At 38.4% G+C, this 14,330-nt stretch overlaps 1 long non-coding RNA gene across 1 annotated transcript; it reads right to left on the bottom strand.

Annotated features, from left to right (window-relative positions):
- Positions 1-1,176: 1,176 nt before the first annotated feature.
- LOC138311511 (uncharacterized) lies at positions 1,177-7,312 on the bottom strand. The gene is made up of 4 exons (XR_011206676.1): positions 6,895-7,312; positions 5,837-5,967; positions 2,543-2,804; positions 1,177-1,615 (listed from the first exon to the last, which is right to left on the bottom strand). It is a non-coding gene; the product is annotated as an uncharacterized lncRNA (long non-coding RNA).
- Between the last annotated feature and the right edge of the window lie 7,018 nt (positions 7,313-14,330).

Here is a 14,330-nt window from a genome sequence, read left to right as displayed (position 1 = left end):
AAATTGGATCAAAGATAAAGCAGGATTTGACCTTGTGTTCAGGATATGTGAAAACCATGGTAACGACATCAAAAACCATGAAAAAATGCAAAAAATCACTGTTTTCAACCCAAAATTACACCCCTCCTACTAGAAATTTTTTTCTTTTTCTTGAATCCAGTTTAAACTTGATACACACTATCTGGACGGCACAATAAGCCATATTTGGATATAGGTATATCATTAAACTTTTGAGCAATCTTACCTCGTGTCACAACTACCAATTTCTGCTGCTTAAATGACCCGTACTTCCTGTATAGCCTCATATTCGTATAAGCTCTGATCCCATAATCTCGAACCCATTTCTCACAGAGTTTTTAATAAAAATATAAAGTCTGTATACAACACTTCATGTTTAATATACCGTATATAGGATATATGTATTTTTATATTTTTTATGCATGCATTAATAAAGGGATTGTCTGTCTTATTAAAATATCACCCATGTCCACACCCTCTTACTGTACACTGCTACCTTATACACCACTTTGTTTGTTTTTTTTTAATTCTATAAAAGTCATTTAAAGACATGTACAAGGTTATAACGAGCAAAACGGTACCTCATTATACTGTGTATCTCAAAAACTGACCAAGTTATGAAGGTTTCACTGAGCCATGTATTTCTTGGAAATATCACTGTGCAAGTAAACTGAATAAAGCAAATGTTGACACATTTTAAACTTCAATATCTATGTATAATACATAGCTATAACTCATGTTACCTCTACTTTAAAGGATTTGATAATGATTTACAATTCCCAACAGTTTTTAAAGTAATTGGTACCACAATTCATCTAAAAATTCATGATTTATCACAAAATGAGCCTAAAATCTACATAAAATGGCCCCTTTTCACACTATTTAAAACCTGTTTTAATAAATCTAAGAAATTTTCTTGCCATAAGTGCATAGAATATATATCAAGTAAGAGTTCTGAACAAATTTGAACAGTGAAAATTCCTCAGTTTAGGCACACAAAACAGAAAACTAGAGAAAAGTCACTTCAGGCCTCAGCCTATTGACAATACCAAGGGGAGGTAATTTGGAAATGAAAATTACTATAAACAGCTACAAGTGGTGATTGTTTTGACTGTTTTAATGATTGGAAATTGTACCAAAAGGAAAATTGTTCATGAGTTACAGGGATTAATAGAGAAATTACATGTTTTTCACCTAATGTTTACAATAACTGTTGTTATGATGTCTGACATGATGTCATCCATTCTGTGACGTCATCAACAGAGCATTGATGACGTCATAAAGCATCAATGACGTCATAATACACACCACAGTAACTAACCACCAAATACAATATTACCAACATCAGAAAATGGCCCGAAGAAAAAGCTGGCATTCTAAAAGAACGAGAAGGGAAGCGATAACCCTGATCAAGCCAAACAGAAGACGGGCCAGGGAGCTATCCATAGAGCATCCATCTCTACTACCTTGTTCAAATGATGATGTGGAAAGACAGCCAAGTCAGCCTGCAGCTACGGTGTCCAGGCCTTTCTTTGATCACATAGATGCCGTAGATACCGGTAATCAAGGTTCAACTGTGGTAGGCAAGCTTAGACCTCTGCAATATAAAGAGAATGGCTTTACACAGGGCATTGATAATATAAACAATACCAATAACAATGAAAACATAATAGTCTCACTACAGTCCCTATCCACACTATGCCAAGCATTTGCATCACACGCATGTGCTCAGCCCAAATTTGGTGTCCATATAGTGAAGAGATTTGGTCTCTGCCCTACAGTTAAAGGTCAGTGTGAACACTGCAAATTTGAAACTTCTTTGATTAAGATGTACACAGAAATAGTGTCGTCGGGCGGAAAGGGGCCAGCTGCGGGGGCAATAAACAAGAGTCTTGTGCTGGCTACCTTGAAATCCAAGGTGGGCCCGTCCGATGTGCATTTATTTTTGACGTGCATGAATATCAAACCAATGAGCCGGTCATACATACAGAGAACTTTTAGTAGACTTAGCACAAAAATGACCGAGCTTAACAAAGCTTCTATGCTTGAAAACCAGAGGTTTGTACGAGAGTGCCTAGAGTTGCTTGGTAAAAGGCCTGTTGTTGCCGTGGAAACTGATATGGCATATAACAACAGGCTCCAAGCTGGATTCGAGGCAGCCTCGGCTTCCTTTTCCCCACTTGTGGAACAGGAAACCAAATGCAAACTGACACTAGCTATGGAGACAGGAAACAAGTTATGCCTGAAACCAAGCTGTGATCACTCTGGTGCTCACTGTTCTAAGGACTTATGGTGTAGACCAGACCATGTCCTCCGGTGAACGAGCGCTTACTCTGAAAAACCTGGAGAGTGTTCGAACTGCCAATATCGTCGGTGTCAAATCTCTGATGACTGACGGCAGCAGTCAGTACCCTAAATTGGTAAGAGATTATTGTAATACAACTGGTCTTAACATACAACATGAAACCTGTTTCCTTCATTTGTTGAGAAACTTGTACAAAAAGCTGAGAGCTTTAAAGCTTACCTCCATTGACCATAACTTTGATAAAGATGTGTTCATGGAGAAGCTTGCCTCATGTGTGCGCTGTCGCATTAGACTGGAACTAGCACGCATTCGACAAAGCTGTACTGGTGACCTGTTCATATCAAGATCCCAGACAGCTTTGCGAACTATTATGCCATGCTTAAGCGGTTTACACACCAACTGCCGTGCAAACTCTGTCGTCTGTGTGGCTCATCTTCCCTCGTACAACACACGACACTTGCCATATGGTCAGCATTTGGACCTAAACAGAGAAGATGAGCTTAAAGTACAAACAGTCATAAACAACAGCCTGTCTCTCGCAACACTCAAAAAGATACCAAACCTACAAAACAACAAACAAAACAGAAAGTCTGAACCACCGTGCTTTCACATACGCACCAAAAAGCACCCTGTGGGGAAGAAATTTTGACGGGCTGTGTCACTCAGCAGTACACTCAGATAGTTTAGGGACAGGCCAATCAGCACTTATCCTGAGTAAGTCTATTGGCCTGAAATACCACCGACATGATCCCTTTTGGAAAGAAATGGCTAAAAGGGATCGCATCGATAGGTACCATGCTCTAAGAAAGCGCACTGCTCAGTACAAGTACATACGACACTTAGGTAAATTAAAGAAATGTAACCGTAAGATTCGAACACAATCACTATATGCACAGAGCACCCCCGAACAAGCTACCACACACAACTATGGTGTAAACTTAACAAATCACTGAACATAAACTTGAACAGAAAGAACACTAATATATGCAAAGAACTATGGTGTGTCAAATCAGTAAACTTGAACAATAACACAATCATGAACACGTTTACTCACCAATCTCTAAAACACACAGTTAGCAAACCCACGATGCCCTGTACAAGCCTTGTCTAAATTACATCGCTTCCTATCACTGTTGACCTTGCACGGTTCCAGGGACAAGTGCTGGATTTTAACACATAACCTGTTGTGACAAATATGTGACACGTGCAACTGAGGGGATAATGGCATACAATTATTTTGAAGGAAATACTGTAGACGGTGAACAGTGACGCGCCGCCTGTGATTTCGAAACATCAGCCGGATGACGCCATAACCGTCCTTATTTATTGTGCCCACCCAGGTTTTACAGCGATCACTGGAAACTGTAAAATTAGACAGTTTTTCAATAAACATCTGCTTTTCAGCAGCAGTAATCACAGAACTGAATATTACAGACATCGTGAATGTGTAACCACATGTAGCACAGACCTAGGCAACAGAAAATCATACAAAAATGAATCAAATATCATGTACATGGAATTATCACCAGAAATCTTACCTTCACAACTGGTAACCATGGAAATAGTCCTTGAAATACAGGATAAATACAAGAAACCATTATGAGAAGACTGGTCTGTCCTAAACCTCTTAAAAAAATCAACTGCCAACACTGAACCAATGAACTTACTAATGCACTGCAAGCTTCATGACCATGTAAACAAGAGATTTCCAACCGGATGTACAGAGTTAACCCCCCTTAATAATGCACTTTAACAATAAATGCTCATAATTCAGGCCTAAAACTACATGGTTTGTTTTGTTTTTAGTTTGAAATAGTAAATAATAGAATATGGGACTGTTAAATGTGCTATTAAGCACTGATTTCAAAGAAATTGGGTATTTTACAGCCTCAATAAGGTAGCAGTGTACAGTAAGATAGCAAGTTCCTGCAAAATAAGCCATGTGCCTTTGAATATGTGAACACAGTCAGAAAACCATGCATGCAATACATATTAAAGTATATATATTCATAATCTACAGAATATTTGCAATTATTTTCTAAAATTGGATCAAAGATAAGCAGGATTTGACCTTGTGTTCAGGATATGTGAAAACCATGGTAACGACATCAAAAACCATGAAAAAATGCAAAAAATCACTGTTTTCAACCCAAAATTACACCCCTCCTACTAGAATTTTTTTTTCTTGAATCCAGTTTAAACTTGATACACACTATCTGGACGGCACAATAAGCCATATTTGGATATAGGTATATCATTAAACTTTTGAGCAATCTTACCTCGTGTCACAACTACCAATTTCTGCTGCTTAAATGACCCGTACTTCCTGTATAGCCTCATATTCGTATAAGCTCTGATCCCATAATCTCGAACCCATTTCTCACAGAGTTTTTAATAAAAATATAAAGTCTGTATACAACACTTCATGTTTAATATACCGTATATAGGATATATGTATTTTTATATTTTTTATGCATGCATTAATAAAGGGATTGTCTGTCTTATTAAAATATCACCCATGTCCACACCCTCTTACTGTACACTGCTACCTTATACACCACTTTGTTTGTTTTTAATTCTATAAAAGTCATTTAAAGACATGTACAAGGTTATAACGAGCAAAACGGTACCTCATTATACTGTGTATCTCAAAAACTGACCAAGTTATGAAGGTTTCACTGAGCCATGTATTTCTTGGAAATATCACTGTGCAAGTAAACTGAATAAAGCAAATGTTGACACATTTTAAACTTCAATATCTATGTATAATACATAGCTATACACTCATGTTACCTCTACTTTAAAGGATTTGATAATGATTTACAATTCCCAACAGTTTTTAAAGTAATTGGTACCACAATTCATCTAAAAATTCATGATTTATCACAAAATGAGCCTAAAATCTACATAAAATGGCCCCTTTTCACACTATTTAAAACCTGTTTTAATAAATCTAAGAAATTTTCTTGCCATAAGTGCATAGAATATATATCAAGTAAGAGTTCTGAACAAATTTGAACAGTGAAAATTCCTCAGTTTAGGCACACAAAACAGAAAACTAGAGAAAAGTCACTTCAGGCCTCAGCCTATTGACAATACCAAGGGGAGGTAATTTGGAAATGAAAATTACTATAAACAGCTACAAGTGGTGATTTTGACTGTTTTAATGATTGGAAATTGTACCAAAAGGAAAATTGTTCATGAGTTACAGGGATTAATAGAGAAATTACATGTTTTTCACCTAATGTTTACAATAACTGTTGTTATGATGTCTGACATGATGTCATCCATTCTGTGACGTCATCAACAGAGCATTGATGACGTCATAAAGCATCAATGACGTCATAATACACACCACAGTAACTAACCACCAAATACAATATTACCAACATCAGAAAATGGCCCGAAGAAAAAGCTGGCATTCTAAAAGAACGAGAAGGGAAGCGATAACCCTGATCAAGCCAAACAGAAGACGGGCCAGGGAGCTATCCATAGAGCATCCATCTCTACTACCTTGTTCAAATGATGATGTGGAAAGACAGCCAAGTCAGCCTGCAGCTACGGTGTCCAGGCCTTTCTTTGATCACATAGATGCCGTAGATACCGGTAATCAAGGTTCAACTGTGGTAGGCAAGCTTAGACCTCTGCAATATAAAGAGAATGGCTTTACACAGGGCATTGATAATATAAACAATACCAATAACAATGAAAACATAATAGTCTCACTACAGTCCCTATCCACACTATGCCAAGCATTTGCATCACACGCATGTGCTCAGCCCAAATTTGGTGTCCATATAGTGAAGAGATTTGGTCTCTGCCCTACAGTTAAAGGTCAGTGTGAACACTGCAAATTTGAAACTTCTTTGATTAAGATGTACACAGAAATAGTGTCGTCGGGCGGAAAGGGGCCAGCTGCGGGGGCAATAAACAAGAGTCTTGTGCTGGCTACCTTGAAATCCAAGGTGGGCCCGTCCGATGTGCATTTATTTTTGACGTGCATGAATATCAAACCAATGAGCCGGTCATACATACAGAGAACTTTTAGTAGACTTAGCACAAAAATGACCGAGCTTAACAAAGCTTCTATGCTTGAAAACCAGAGGTTTGTACGAGAGTGCCTAGAGTTGCTTGGTAAAAGGCCTGTTGTTGCCGTGGAAAACTGATATGGCATATAACAACAGGCTCCAAGCTGGATTCGAGGCAGCCTCGGCTTCCTTTTCCCCACTTGTGGAACAGGAAACCAAATGCAAACTGACACTAGCTATGGAGACAGGAAACAAGTTATGCCTGAAACCAAGCTGTGATCACTCTGGTGCTCACTGTTCTAGGACTTATGGTGTAGACCAGACCATGTCCTCCGGTGAACGAGCGCTTACTCTGAAAAACCTGGAGAGTGTTCGAACTGCCAATATCGTCGGTGTCAAATCTCTGATGACTGACGGCAGCAGTCAGTACCCTAAATTGGTAAGAGATTATTGTAATACAACTGGTCTTAACATACAACATGAAACCTGTTTCCTTCATTTGTTGAGAAACTTGTACAAAAAGCTGAGAGCTTTAAAGCTTACCTCCATTGACCATAACTTTGATAAAGATGTGTTCATGGAGAAGCTTGCCTCATGTGTGCGCTGTCGCATTAGACTGGAACTAGCACGCATTCGACAAAGCTGTACTGGTGACCTGTTCATATCAAGATCCCAGACAGCTTTGCGAACTATTATGCCATGCTTAAGCGGTTTACACACCAACTGCCGTGCAAACTCTGTCGTCTGTGTGGCTCATCTTCCCTCGTACAACACACGACACTTGCCATATGGTCAGCATTTGGACCTAAACAGAGAAGATGAGCTTAAAGTACAAACAGTCATAAACAACAGCCTGTCTCTCGCAACACTCAAAAAGATACCAAACCTACAAACAACAAACAAAACAGAAAGTCTGAACCACCGTGCTTTCACATACGCACCAAAAAGCACCCTGTGGGGAAGAAATTTTGACGGGCAGTGTCACTCAGCAGTACACTCAGATAGTTTAGGGACAGGCCAATCAGCACTTATCCTGAGTAAGTCTATTGGCCTGAAATACCCACCGACATGATCCCTTTTGGAAAGAAATGGCTAAAAGGGATCGCATCGATAGGTACCATGCTCTAAGAAAGCGCACTGCTCAGTACAAGTACATACGACACTTAGGTAAATTAAAGAAATGTAACCGTAAGATTCGAACACAATCACTATATGCACAGAGCACCCCCGAACAAGCTACCACACACAACTATGGTGTAAACTTAACAAATCACTGAACATAAACTTGAACAGAAAGAACACTAATATATGCAAAGAACTATGGTGTGTCAAATCAGTAAACTTGAACAATAACACAATCATGAACACGTTTACTCACCAATCTCTAAAACACACAGTTAGCAAACCCACGATGCCCTGTACAAGCCTTGTCTAAATTACATCGCTTCCTATCACTGTTGACCTTGCACGGTTCCAGGGACAAGTGCTGGATTTTAACACATAACCTGTTGTGACAAATATGTGACACGTGCAACTGAGGGGATAATGGCATACAATTATTTTGAAGGAAATACTGTAGACGGTGAACAGTGACGCGCCGCCTGTGATTTCGAAACATCAGCCGGATGACGCCATAACCGTCCTTATTTATTGTGCCCACCCAGGTTTTACAGCGATCACTGGAAACTGTAAAATTAGACAGTTTTTCAATAAAACATTCTGCTTTTCAGCAGCAGTAATCACAGAACTGAATATTACAGACATCGTGAATGTGTAACCACATGTAGCACAGACCTAGCAACAGAAAATCATACAAAAATGAATCAAATATCATGTACATGGAATTATCACCAGAAATCTTACCTTCACAACTGGTAACCATGGAAATAGTCCTTGAAATACAGGATAAATACAAGAAACCATTATGAGAAGACTGGTCTGTCCTAAACCTCTTAAAAAAATCAACTGCCAACACTGAACCAATGAACTTACTAATGCACTGCAAGCTTCATGACCATGTAAACAAGAGATTTCCAACCGGATGTACAGAGTTAACCCCCCTTAATAATGCACTTTAACAATAAATGCTCATAATTCAGGCCTAAAACTACATGGTTTGTTTTGTTTTTAGTTTGAAATAGTAAATAATAGAATATGGGACTGTTAAATGTGCTATTAAGCACTGATTTCAAAGAAATTGGGTATTTTACAGCCTCAATAAGGTAGCAGTGTACAGTAAGATAGCAAGTTCCTGCAAAATAAGCCATGTGCCTTTGAATATGTGAACACAGTCAGAAAACCATGCATGCAATACATATTAAAGTATATATATTCATAATCTACAGAATATTTGCAATTATTTTCTAAAATTGGATCAAAGATAAGCAGGATTTGACCTTGTGTTCAGGATATGTGAAAACCATGGTAACGACATCAAAAACCATGAAAAAATGCAAAAAATCACTGTTTTCAACCCAAAATTACACCCCTCCTACTAGAATTTTTTTTCTTGAATCCAGTTTAAACTTGATACACACTATCTGGACGGCACAATAAGCCATATTTGGATATAGGTATATCATTAAACTTTTGAGCAATCTTACCTCGTGTCACAACTACCAATTTCTGCTGCTTAAATGACCCGTACTTCCTGTATATAGCCTCATATTCGTATAAGCTCTGATCCCATAATCTCGAACCCATTTCTCACAGAGTTTTTAATAAAAATATAAAGTCTGTATACAACACTTCATGTTTAATATACCGTATATAGGATATATGTATTTTTATATTTTTTATGCATGCATTAATAAAGGGATTGTCTGTCTTATTAAAATATCACCCATGTCCACACCCTCTTACTGTACACTGCTACCTTATACACCACTTTGTTTGTTTTTTAATTCTATAAAAGTCATTTAAAGACATGTACAAGGTTATAACGAGCAAAACGGTACCTCATTATACTGTGTATCTCAAAAACTGACCAAGTTATGAAGGTTTCACTGAGCCATGTATTTCTTGGAAATATCACTGTGCAAGTAAACTGAATAAAGCAAATGTTGACACATTTTAAACTTCAATATCTATGTATAATACATAGCTATACACTCATGTTACCTCTACTTTAAAGGATTTGATAATGATTTACAATTCCCAACAGTTTTTAAAGTAATTGGTACCACAATTCATCTAAAAATTCATGATTTATCACAAAATGAGCCTAAAATCTACATAAAATGGCCCCTTTTCCACTATTTAAAACCTGTTTTAATAAATCTAAGAAATTTTCTTGCCATAAGTGCATAGAATATATATCAAGTAAGAGTTCTGAACAAATTTGAACAGTGAAAATTCCTCAGTTTAGGCACACAAAACAGAAAACTAGAGAAAAGTCACTTCAGGCCTCAGCCTTTGACAATACCAAGGGGAGGTAATTTGGAAATGAAAATTACTATAAACAGCTACAAGTGGTGATTTTGACTGTTTTAATGATTGGAAATTGTACCAAAAGGAAAATTGTTCATGAGTTACAGGGATTAATAGAGAAATTACATGTTTTTCACCTAATGTTTACAATAACTGTTGTTATGATGTCTGACATGATGTCATCCATTCTGTGACGTCATCAACAGAGCATTGATGACGTCATAAAGCATCAATGACGTCATAATACACACCACAGTAACTAACCACCAAATACAATATTACCAACATCAGAAAATGGCCCGAAGAAAAAGCTGGCATTCTAAAAGAACGAGAAGGGAAGCGATAACCCTGATCAAGCCAAACAGAAGACGGGCCAGGGAGCTATCCATAGAGCATCCATCTCTACTACCTTGTTCAAATGATGATGTGGAAAGACAGCCAAGTCAGCCTGCAGCTACGGTGTCCAGGCCTTTCTTTGATCACATAGATGCCGTAGATACCGGTAATCAAGGTTCAACTGTGGTAGGCAAGCTTAGACCTCTGCAATATAAAGAGAATGGCTTTACACAGGGCATTGATAATATAAACAATACCAATAACAATGAAAACATAATAGTCTCACTACAGTCCCTATCCACACTATGCCAAGCATTTGCATCACACGCATGTGCTCAGCCCAAATTTGGTGTCCATATAGTGAAGAGATTTGGTCTCTGCCCTACAGTTAAAGGTCAGTGTGAACACTGCAAATTTGAAACTTCTTTGATTAAGATGTACACAGAAATAGTGTCGTCGGGCGGAAAGGGGCCAGCTGCGGGGGCAATAAACAAGAGTCTTGTGCTGGCTACCTTGAAATCCAAGGTGGGCCCGTCCGATGTGCATTTATTTTTGACGTGCATGAATATCAAACCAATGAGCCGGTCATACATACAGAGAACTTTTAGTAGACTTAGCACAAAAATGACCGAGCTTAACAAAGCTTCTATGCTTGAAAACCAGAGGTTTGTACGAGAGTGCCTAGAGTTGCTTGGTAAAAGGCCTGTTGTTGCCGTGGAAACTGATATGGCATATAACAACAGGCTCCAAGCTGGATTCGAGGCAGCCTCGGCTTCCTTTTCCCCACTTGTGGAACAGGAAACCAAATGCAAACTGACACTAGCTATGGAGACAGGAAACAAGTTATGCCTGAAACCAAGCTGTGATCACTCTGGTGCTCACTGTTCTAGGACTTATGGTGTAGACCAGACCATGTCCTCCGGTGAACGAGCGCTTACTCTGAAAAACCTGGAGAGTGTTCGAACTGCCAATATCGTCGGTGTCAAATCTCTGATGACTGACGGCAGCAGTCAGTACCCTAAATTGGTAAGAGATTATTGTAATACAACTGGTCTTAACATACAACATGAAACCTGTTTCCTTCATTTGTTGAGAAACTTGTACAAAAAGCTGAGAGCTTTAAAGCTTACCTCCATTGACCATAACTTTGATAAAGATGTGTTCATGGAGAAGCTTGCCTCATGTGTGCGCTGTCGCATTAGACTGGAACTAGCACGCATTCGACAAAGCTGTACTGGTGACCTGTTCATATCAAGATCCCAGACAGCTTTGCGAACTATTATGCCATGCTTAAGCGGTTTACACACCAACTGCCGTGCAAACTCTGTCGTCTGTGTGGCTCATCTTCCCTCGTACAACACACGACACTTGCCATATGGTCAGCATTTGGACCTAAACAGAGAAGATGAGCTTAAAGTACAAACAGTCATAAACAACAGCCTGTCTCTCGCAACACTCAAAAAGATACCAAACCTACAAACAACAAACAAAACAGAAAGTCTGAACCACCGTGCTTTCACATACGCACCAAAAAGCACCCTGTGGGGAAGAAATTTTGACGGGCTGTGTCACTCAGCAGTACACTCAGATAGTTTAGGGACAGGCCAATCAGCACTTATCCTGAGTAAGTCTATTGGCCTGAAATACCACCGACATGATCCCTTTTGGAAAGAAATGGCTAAAAGGGATCGCATCGATAGGTACCATGCTCTAAGAAAGCGCACTGCTCAGTACAAGTACATACGACATTAGGTAAATTAAAGAAATGTAACCGTAAGATTCGAACACAATCACTATATGCACAGAGCACCCCCGAACAAGCTACCACACACAACTATGGTGTAAACTTAACAAATCACTGAACATAAACTTGAACAGAAAGAACACTAATATATGCAAAGAACTATGGTGTGTCAAATCAGTAAACTTGAACAATAACACAATCATGAACACGTTTACTCACCAATCTCTAAAACACACAGTTAGCAAACCCACGATGCCCTGTACAAGCCTTGTCTAAATTACATCGCTTCCTATCACTGTTGACCTTGCACGGTTCCAGGGACAAGTGCTGGATTTTAACACATAACCTGTTGTGACAAATATGTGACACGTGCAACTGAGGGGATAATGGCATACAATTATTTTGAAGGAAATACTGTAGACGGTGAACAGTGACGCGCCGCCTGTGATTTCGAAACATCAGCCGGATGACGCCATAACCGTCCTTATTTATTGTGCCCACCCAGGTTTTACAGCGATCACTGGAAACTGTAAAATTAGACAGTTTTTCAATAAACATCTGCTTTTCAGCAGCAGTAATCACAGAACTGAATATTACAGACATCGTGAATGTGTAACCACATGTAGCACAGACCTAGCAACAGAAAATCATACAAAAATGAATCAAATATCATGTACATGGAATTATCACCAGAAATCTTACCTTCACAACTGGTAACCATGGAAATAGTCCTTGAAATACAGGATAAATACAAGAAACCATTATGAGAAGACTGGTCTGTCCTAAACCTCTTAAAAAAATCAACTGCCAACACTGAACCAATGAACTTACTAATGCACTGCAAGCTTCATGACCATGTAAACAAGAGATTTCCAACCGGATGTACAGAGTTAACCCCCCTTAATAATGCACTTTAACAATAAATGCTCATAATTCAGGCCTAAAACTACATGGTTTGTTTTGTTTTTAGTTTGAAATAGTAAATAATAGAATATGGGACTGTTAAATGTGCTATTAAGCACTGATTTCAAAGAAATTGGGTATTTTACAGCCTCAATAAACACCACTTTGTTTGTTTTTTAATTCTATAAAAGTCATTTAAAGACATGTACAAGGTTATAACGAGCAAAACGGTACCTCATTATACTGTGTATCTCAAAAACTGACCAAGTTATGAAGGTTTCACTGAGCCATGTATTTCTTGGAAATATCACTGTGCAAGTAAACTGAATAAAGCAAATGTTGACACATTTTAAACTTCAATATCTATGTATAATACATAGCTATACACTCATGTTACCTCTACTTTAAAGGATTTGATAATGATTTACAATTCCCAACAGTTTTTAAAGTAATTGGTACCACAATTCATCTAAAAATTCATGATTTATCACAAAATGAGCCTAAAATCTACATAAAATGGCCCCTTTTCACACTATTTAAAACCTGTTTTAATAAATCTAAGAAATTTTCTTGCCATAAGTGCATAGAATATATATCAAGTAAGAGTTCTGAACAAATTTGAACAGTGAAAATTCCTCAGTTTAGGCACACAAAACAGAAAACTAGAGAAAAGTCACTTCAGGCCTCAGCCATTGACAATACCAAGGGGAGGTAATTTGGAAATGAAAATTACTATAAACAGCTACAAGTGGTGATTTTGACTGTTTTAATGATTGGAAATTGTACCAAAAGGAAAATTGTTCATGAGTTACAGGGATTAATAGAGAAATTACATGTTTTTCACCTAATGTTTACAATAACTGTTGTTATGATGTCTGACATGATGTCATCCATTCTGTGACGTCATCAACAGAGCATTGATGACGTCATAAAGCATCAATGACGTCATAATACACACCACAGTAACTAACCACCAAATACAATATTACCAACATCAGAAAATGGCCCGAAGAAAAAGCTGGCATTCTAAAAGAACGAGAAGGGAAGCGATAACCCTGATCAAGCCAAACAGAAGACGGGCCAGGGAGCTATCCATAGAGCATCCATCTCTACTACCTTGTTCAAATGATGATGTGGAAAGACAGCCAAGTCAGCCTGCAGCTACGGTGTCCAGGCCTTTCTTTGATCACATAGATGCCGTAGATACCGGTAATCAAGGTTCAACTGTGGTAGGCAAGCTTAGACCTCTGCAATATAAAGAGAATGGCTTTACACAGGGCATTGATAATATAAACAATACCAATAACAATGAAAACATAATAGTCTCACTACAGTCCCTATCCACACTATGCCAAGCATTTGCATCACACGCATGTGCTCAGCCCAAATTTGGTGTCCATATAGTGAAGAGATTTGGTCTCTGCCCTACAGTTAAAGGTCAGTGTGAACACTGCAAATTTGAAACTTCTTTGATTAAGATGTACACAGAAATAGTGTCGTCGGGCGGAAAGGGGCCAGCTGCGGGGGCAATAAACAAGAGTCTTGTGCTGGCTACCTTGAAATCCAA

The sequence above is a fragment of the Argopecten irradians genome, unplaced genomic scaffold (assembly GCF_041381155.1).
Source record: "Argopecten irradians isolate NY unplaced genomic scaffold, Ai_NY scaffold_0038, whole genome shotgun sequence".
Taxonomy (NCBI): domain Eukaryota; kingdom Metazoa; phylum Mollusca; class Bivalvia; order Pectinida; family Pectinidae; genus Argopecten; species Argopecten irradians.
Note: the sequence above shows the minus strand (reverse complement) of the source record. Positions and strands in the feature narration are given on the sequence as shown.